We start from the raw sequence: 9,141 nt of genomic DNA on the forward strand, positions 1-9,141 counted from the left end.
TGCTATGTGCTGCCTGTCTCTGTGCTAGAGGCTAAGTCTGTGGCTCAACCTCAGTAACTCACTGAAACTCCATAGCATACAGACTCGAAGTAATTGAACTAACTGGAACGAACTAACTGACTAAATTGACCCTCTGGTCTGCGGCGTTGATCCTAAATGATGGCAGCTGAGAGGGCGTTGGCGGCGTGTTTCCAGCAAGTGTTGTCGTTGGCCTCTATCGATACTTTCGTAGCCTCTATGGCGTATGATGTGTGGCGCCAGTGTATGCCAGCACACCACCTATAAACCGAGTAAAATCGTATGGGGCTTAACTGCTAAGGTCATCAGTCCCTAAGCTTACACACTACTTAACCTAAACTATCCTAAGGACAAACACACACCCATGCCCGAGTGAGGACTCGAAACTCCGCCGGGACCAGCCGCACAGTCCATGACATCAGTGCCTTAGACCGCTCGGCTAATTCCGTGTGGCCAAATTTGTTCTAGATCAATGGTAGTCCAGCTGGTCCCTACAGCCAACTAGTGAGCATTTCAGCTGTCATGATGGGTCACAGGTGGAAAGGGTTTTAAAAACATTTTCATCACGTTTTCATAAAATCTGAGATAAAGTATGTGGCAAGTGATTACTCATATTTGTTTTAACTTGCTGTAAGTCTACATTATAAACTCTATGATATAAAGTTACTTCCCCACTTAATAGACTACCATTATAGTGGAACCGCTGGGCAGCTAGAAAATTTTACAGCTAACAGAGATACAAAAGTAGGTGGTAGTTAAAAAAGGTTGACCACCACTGTTCTACATAGTTATCGTCGTGTCTGTTACTTAAATCTAAACAGAGTTTACAGCAAAATTGAAACTGTCAATGTTTAATTCAGATTTTATTCGAAAATTGTTAATTTGTAATGTGAAACAGAGGGATGTTACAGTAAAAATAAAGGAAACAATACACATTTATCATATAGAGCTAGAACATGCAGTTTCCTCAAAAGAAGAACCACAAAACAAAAACATAATTGAACATCGCTTCAATACTTCGTCGAGCTTATGCAGAACATATTCATTGTATATATTAACAACTTTCGCACTTATCAATAACAGCAAGAAACTATTACATTTGATGACGATGAAGAATGTTGTGTTGAGTACAAGATAATAACAATAACTATACAGTATTTCTTATGTTTGTGCATGTAAACTGTACTTGCGTCAATGTAATTGCGATGGTTACATAAACACGCAGAATGTACGTAGCCAATTATTTTTTACTTAAAATTCCTATTTATACTTTGTAATGACTAAAATACGTTATGGACTCACACTGAACGATGCGCAGTACTAATTATGCGCCGGTCGGTGTGGCCGAGCGGTTCTAGGAGCTGCAGTTTGGAACCGCGCGGCCGATACGGTCGCAGGTTCGAACCCTGCCTCGGGCATGAATGTGTGTGATGTCCTTAAGTTAGTTAGGTTTAAGTAGTTCTAAGTTCTAGAGGACAGTGCTCATAGCCATTTGAACCATTTTTGAACTAATTATGCGCTAAACAAGAAACAGAGAGACAAAAAACAAAGAAATATCGTCACCTCCCCATTTCTCTTTCACACATCCATTTGTGTTTCTTTCTCGGTCAGTGCTACCAACACTACAGGTAATCTTACAATTTAGAACGTCTTTTATGTACTGTACCAAAACTACCAAACCGTAGTTTTGGTAGAGCTCACTTCTATGTGCAAGTCTCATCATTCCTGAATAACGCACAACCATTTGAACCAGCTTACTGTAGTGTAGTCTCGGTGCCCCGTCAAGAACATTTACACACCATATAACTAGTCCCTTTTAAACAGTATGTGCCACAAATGTTTCTCCCTAATTCGAACCAGTACCTCTTAATTGGTTACCTGATCTATCGATCTAATCTTCAGTAGTCTTCTGTAGCACTACTTTCAAGTGCATCTACTTTCTTCTTGTCTCAGTTGTCTATCTCAAGAAACAGAGAGACAAAAAAAACAAAGAAATATCGTCACCTCCACATTTCTCTTCATCGTCCGCGTCATAACCCTTACAAGGCTGCACTCCCGCGTAATAGCTTCAGATAAGGCTCCATAAAACTGAAATGTATATTCTATGCTAACAGATTTCTCTTTTTCAGAATCATTTTCTTTGGTAATGTTAATATTCTTCCCTGCTACGGCCACCGCCATCCATTTTCTGCGCAGATGACAAAACTCATCTACTGCTTTTAGTGTCTCATCTCCTAATGCAACTACCTGAGCATTTCCTGCTTTTCTTCTGTTACATTCCATTACCCCCGTTTTACTTTTATTCAGGGTTTGTAGCAGTATTTAGTAATTAAGTGAACTCATATGTATTACCTTTTCTTTCACGATCAGGTCCCTTCATTCATGAAATTTAGTTCGCAGTAGCGTAAATATAATAGCTTAGGAGATAAGGATGCTATACTAAGAGGTAATTGCAGTTCAACCTGACTGAAATATTTCAACCGTGCTCAGTCTTAGTTCATATAAACTACTTACTGATTAAAAATCCATTTGTATTTATTTACACTGTCTAATTACATTAATGTGACCACCTGTCAGAAGCCTGAATAACCACATTTTGCACTGTTTCGAGATGTGCAGCAACTGAGTCAGCGAGGTTGTAGAAGCTACCGACAGGGACGTGGAGCTGTACAGACTCTAGTGTCGTGGCCAGCTGCACAACATTTCTATGTTCAGGATCCATGGCGTGAACAGTCCCATCGAAGCGGTCCTGCAGATTCTCGGTTGGGTTAAGATCTGGGGGGATTGTTGGCCAGGGGGTACGGTAAACACATTCCGGTGCTGTTCGAACCACGCACATAGACTGCGAGCTGTGTGACGCGTTGCATTGTCCTGCTGGTATATGCCATCGTTTCGAGGAAAAACAAACTGCATGTAGAAGTGGACATGGCTGGTTCAAATGCCTCTGAGCACTATGCGACTTAACTTCTGAGGTCATCAGTCGCCTAGAACTTAGAACTAATTGAACCTAACTAACCTAAGGACATCACACACATCCATGCCCGAGGCAGGATTCGAACCTGCGACCGTAGCGGTCGCCCGGCTCCAGACTGTAGCGCCTAGAACCGCACGGCCACTCCGGCCAGCGAAGTGGACATATTCTCAAGGATAGATACATTGATAGATAGATAGATACATTGATGATCATTGTGCCTTCCAATATGACAAGATCATACAGGGAAGGCTTCGAAAACATTCCCCAGACCATAGCGTGAAAGGACACGTACAGCACAAAAGCGTACAGGAGGACCTCGTCCGTTTACTGACAGAGACTGTCGACAGTTGAAGAGGGTCCTAATGTGTAAAAGACATCTATCCAGACCATCACACAGGAATTCCAAACTGCATCAGGATCCACTGCAAGTACTATGACAGTTCTGAGGTGAGAAAACTTGGATTTCATGGTCGAGCGGCTGCTTATAAGCCACACATCACGCCGGTAAATGCCAAGCGGCGCCTCGCTTGGTGTAGCGAGCGTAAACATTGGACGATTGAACAGTGAAAGAACTTTGTGTGGAGTGGTGAATCACGGTACACATTGTGGCGATCCGATGGCAGGATGTGGGTATGGCGAATGCCCGGTGAACATCTGCCAGCTTGTGTAGTGAAAACAGTAAAATTCACAGGCGGTGGTGTTATGGTGTGTTCGTGTTTTTCATGGAGGGGATTTGCATCCCTTGTTGTTTTGCGTGGCACTGTCACAGCACTGGCCTACAATGATGTTTTAAGCATCTGCTTGCTTCCCACTGTTGAAGAGCAATTCGGGGATAGCGATTGCACCTTTCAACAGGATCGAGTACTTGTTCATAATGCACGGCCTGTGGCGGAGTGGTTACTCCACAACAACACCCCTGTAATGGTCTGGGCTGCACAGAGTCGTGACCTGAACCCCACAGAGCACCTTTGGTATGGTTTGGGACGCCGACTTCGTGCCACGCCTTACCGACCGACATCGATACCTCTCTTCAATGCAGCACTCTACATCTGCATCTAAACCTACATGACTACTCTGCAATTCACATTTAAGTGCTTGGCAGAGGGTTCGTCGAACCACAATGATACTATCTCTCTACCATTCCACTCCCGAACAGCGCGCGGGAAAAACGAACACCTAAACCTTTCTGTTCGAGCTCTAATTTCTCTTATTTTATTTTGATGATCATTGCTACCTATGTAGGTTGGGCTCAACAAAATATTTTCGCATTCGGAAGAGAAAGTTGGTGACTGAAATTTCGTAAATAGATCTCGCCGCGACAAAAAACGTCTTTGCTGTAATGACTTCCATCCCAATTCGAGTATCATATCTGCCACACTCTCTCCCCTACTACGTGATAATACAAAACGAGCTGCCCTTTTTTGCACCCTCTCGATGTCCTCCGTCAATCCCACCTGGTAAGGATCCCACACCGCGCAGCAATATTCTAACAGAGGACGAACGAGTGTAGTGTAAGCTGTCTCTTTAGTGGACTTGTTGCATCTTCTAAGTGTCCTGCCAATGAAACGCAACCTTTGGCTCGCCTTCCCCACAATATTATCTATGTGGTCTTTCCAACTGAAGTTGATCGTAATTTTAACACCCAGGTACTTAGTTGAATTGACAGCCTTGAGAATTGTACTATTTATCGAGTAATCGAATTCCAACGGATTTCTTTTGGAACTCATGTGGATCACCTCGCACTTTTCGTTATTTAGCGTCAACTGCCACCTGCCACACCATACAGCAATCTTTTCTAAATCGCTTTGCAACTGATACTGGTCTTCGGATGACCTTACTAGACGGTAAATTACAGCATGATCTGCGAACAACCTAAGAGAACTGCTCAGATTGTCACCCAGATCATTTATATAGATCAGGAGCAGCAGAGGTCCCAGGACGCTTCCCTGGGGAACACCTGATATCACTTCAGTTTTACTCGATGATTTGCCGTCTATTACTACGAACTGCGACCTTCCTGACAGGAAATCACGAATCCAGCCGCACAACTGAGACGATACCCCATAGGCCCGCAGCTTGATAAGAAGTCGCTTGTGAGGAACGGTGTCAAAAGCTTTCCGGAAATCTAGAAATACGAAATCAACTTGAGATCCCCTGTCGATAGCGGCCATTACTACGTGCGTATAAAGAGCTAGCTGCGTTGCACATGAACGATGTTTTCTGAAACCATGCTGATTACGTATCAATAGATCGTTCCCTTCTAGGTGATTCATAATGTTTGAATACAGTATATGGTCCGTACATGCCCGTGAAGAACGGGCTGCCATTCCCGAAGAAACCTTCCAGCACCTGATTGAACGTATGCCTGCGAGAGTGGAAGCTATCATGAAGGCTAAGGGTAGGCCAACACCATGTTGAATTCCAACATTATCAATAGAGGGCGCCACGAACTTGTAATTCACTTTCAGCCCAATGTCCGGATACATTTGATCACATAGTGTACATCCATTTTTATAATATACTGTGTTAGGGGTATAAGTGCAGTTATTGTGTTCTTTGGCCCCATTAATATTTACTCACTTCAGTGCGTTAGTGTCTTTTTGTCTGCGTCAAACAGTCTTCCCGCAAACACGACACATATTTTACTACCTATGTTTTCTGCACTGTCTTAACTGTGCCACTAAGTGAACTTCGCCTGTCAGTGTACACTAACCGTTTTGAGTCCACGCATCGCCACTGACTTGCTGCCTAGGGGATAATAAGCATTATTGACTTGATAATGCCACATGTACTTGGAGGTACTAACCAACGCAAAAAGACACTAGTCCTAATAACTCTAATTACTAGTCTGCAAATGATATAAAAGTACTGGCGTAATGTCATTCAGTGCACGGTCCTCAGTAGCCAATAAAAATGTCTAGACTTATGACCTATGACTCTGTACTTATGGATCCCTCATGCGCTCCACTAAGGATTGGTAATGGAAGAAATCGGAACATATGACAGTATACTAATTGAAACTTCCTGGTAGATTAAAACTGTGTGCCCCGACCGAGACTCGAACTCGGAACCTTTGCCTTTCGCGGGCAAGTGCTTTACCACCTGAGCTACCGAAGCACGACTCACGCCCGGTACTCACAGCTTTACTTCTGCCAGTACCTCGTCCCCTACCTTCCAAACTTTACAGAAGCTCTCCTGCGAACCTTGCAGAACTAGCACTCCTGAAAGAAAGGATATTGCGGAGACATGGCTTAGCCACAGCCTGGGGCATGTTTCCAGAATGAGATTTTTCACTCTGCAGCGGAGTGTGCGCTGATATGAAACTTCCTGGCAGATTAAAACTGTGTGCCCCGACCGAGACTCGAACTCGGGACCTTTGCCTTTCGCGGGCAAGTGCTCTACCACCTGAGCTACCGAAGCACGACTCACGCCCGGTACTCACAGCTTGGCGTGAATCGTGCTTCGGTAGCTCAGGTGGTAGAGCACTTGCCCGCGAAAGGCAAAGGTCCCGAGTTCGAGTCTCGGTCGGGGCACACAGTTTTAATCTGCCAGGAAGTTTCATATCAGCGCACACTCCGCTGCAGAGTGAAAATCTGATTCAGTATACTAATTACCCACTGCCCTGCACCTCGCAGTTGAGTACAATGACTGTATGTAGACACAAATGAATCCAGACGAATGGAGAAATGAAAATCTTAACTGTGGCGAATAGGTAAAAAGTTGTTAGAACAGGGGACATTTCCAGTTGTTAGAACCTCCCTGTCTTTTGGATATTATGTTTGAACGTATGGCTACTGGGACACGATTTACATTAGTAAGTGTGGACTTACACGTCCGTGTGTGATGAGTGCATTACGTCTAGTACGTAGTCCGCGATATAGATTTATTCATAGCAATAATTTGCGATTTAGATTAAATCAATTCACGTAAATAATTTTAAATCCTTTTGGGGGGCGCTGGCCATTTCACGGAGTAATGAGCTGATTAATTCTCGCGGATGGCGCGGCGGTCGCACAAAGACGCGCCCCGGTTCCCCGTCTAGGGGCGGGAGCGGCCGTTTTTGATCTACATGAATGACATTAATCACATGTATCAGCGGGCCCGAATGGCCGCTTAATTGAAATAAACCGACCGGCGATGGCCTTTATTGGCCGACCAAACAGCCCTGCCAGGTTATCACCCCATCAGCGCAGCTCTGTCAGAGCCGGCGCTGCACTCCGCTGTCAATCACACGCGCCATGCGCTGGATGGTGTGCCGCTGCCGTCGGCTTATTTATGCGCCAAGTCTGTAACTCATAGTCCTTCTCGTTGTTCAGTCGTTATGGGAGGGTAGCATCTTCCAATTTATAAATATTGAGTAGCTGACCACAGCTCTTTATTATTCCCTACAGCAACTCAAGCTGAGATACAGTTTAAGTAATCGATTATCGAAGCAAAATACAGGGTGTTTCAAAAAGAGTATCGGCATTTCGAACGCAACTTATTAAACTGTAAGATATACAGGGTTATTACAAATGATTGAAGCGATTTCACAGCTCTACAATAACTTCATCATTTGAAATATTTTCACAACGCTTTGCACACACATACAAAAACTCAAAAAGTTTTTTTAGGCATTCACAAATGTTCGATATGTGCCCCTTTAGTGATTCGGCAGACATCAAGCCGATAATCAAGTTCCTCCCACACTCGGCGCAGCATGTCCCCATCAATGAGTTCGAAAGCATCGTTGATGCGAGCTCGCAGTTCTGGCACGTTTCTTGGTAGAGTAGGTTTAAACACTGAATCTTTCACATAACCCCACAGAAACAAATCGCATGGAGTTAAGTCGGGAGAGCGTGGAGGCCATGACATGAATTGCTGATCATGATCTCCACCACGACCGATCCATCGGTTTTCCAATCTCCTGTTTAAGAAATGCCGAACATCATGATGGAAGTGCGGTGGGGCAGCATCCTGTTGAAAGATGAAGTCGCCGCTGTCGGTCTCCAGTTGTGGCATGAGCCAATTTTCAAGCATGTGTCTGTAACGTCTTTTTCGCAGAAGAAAAAGGGGCCGTAAACTTTAAACCATGAGATTGCACAAAACACGTTAACTTTTAGTGAATTGCGAATTTGCTGCACGAATGCGTGAGGATTCTCTACCACTCAGATTCGCACATTGTCTCTGTTCACTTCACCATTAAGAAAAAATGTTGCTTCATCACTGAAAACAAGTTTCGCACTGAACGCATCCTCTTTCATGAGCTGTTGCAACCGCGCCGAAAATTCAAAGCGTTTGACTTTCTCATCGGGTGTCAGGGCTTGTAGCAGTTGTAAACGGTAAGGCCTCTGCTTTAGCCTTTTCCGCAAGATTTTCCAAACCGTCGGCTGCGGTACGTCTAGCTCCCAGCTTGCTTTATTCTTCGACTTCCGCGGGCTACGCGTGAAACTTGCCCGCACGCGTTCAACCGTTTCTTCGCTCACTGCAGGCCGACCCGTTGATTTCCCCTTACAGAGGCATCCAGAGGCTTTAAACTGCGCATACCATCGCCGAATGGAGTTAGCAGTTGGTGGATCTTTGTTGAACTTCGTCCTGAAGTGTCGTTGCACTGTTATGACTGACTGATGTGAGTGCATTTCAAGCACCACATACGCTTTCTCGGCTCCTGTCGCCATTTTGTCTCACTGCCCTCTCGAGCTCTCTGGCGGCAGAAACCTGAAGTGCGGCTTCAGCCGAACAAAACTTTATGAGTTTTTCTACGTATCTGTAGTGTGTCGTGCCCATATGTCAATGAATGGAACTACAGTGAATTTATGAAATCGCTTCAATCATTTGTAATAGCCCTGTACACACATGAGCCAAAACATTATGACCACCCACTCGACAGCTTACATGTTCGTCTTTGGAATTGAATACATCACTGATTCCGAGCATCAGGGATCCGACAGTTTGTCGGTAGTTTTGTGGAGGTGTGTGGCATTAGGTGTCTACCAAGAGGTCTTTTAATTCGCGAAAATAACGTGCCGCTGATCTGCGAACGCGGTGATGACGCCCGATACCGACCCAGATGTGTTCCATAGGATTTACATCAGGCTAATTTGGTAGCCGAGACGTCAACGTGAGTTCACTATAATGCTCTTCAAACCATTGTAGCACGGTTCTGATTC

At 44.6% G+C, this 9,141-nt stretch overlaps 2 non-coding genes across 2 annotated transcripts; one reads left to right on the forward strand and one right to left on the reverse strand.

The window, feature by feature from the left end:
• Positions 1 to 6,338: 6,338 nt before the first annotated feature.
• On the reverse strand, positions 6,339 to 6,412 carry Trnas-cga (transfer RNA serine (anticodon CGA)). Its single transcript has one exon. It is a non-coding gene; the product is annotated as a tRNA-Ser (tRNA).
• A 39-nt stretch (positions 6,413 to 6,451) lies between these two features.
• On the forward strand, positions 6,452 to 6,525 carry Trnas-cga (transfer RNA serine (anticodon CGA)). The gene has a single exon. It is a non-coding gene; the product is annotated as a tRNA-Ser (tRNA).
• The last annotated feature ends 2,616 nt before the right edge of the window (positions 6,526 to 9,141 follow it).

This window comes from Schistocerca cancellata, chromosome 5, assembly GCF_023864275.1.
Source record: "Schistocerca cancellata isolate TAMUIC-IGC-003103 chromosome 5, iqSchCanc2.1, whole genome shotgun sequence".
NCBI lineage: Eukaryota > Metazoa > Arthropoda > Insecta > Orthoptera > Acrididae > Schistocerca > Schistocerca cancellata.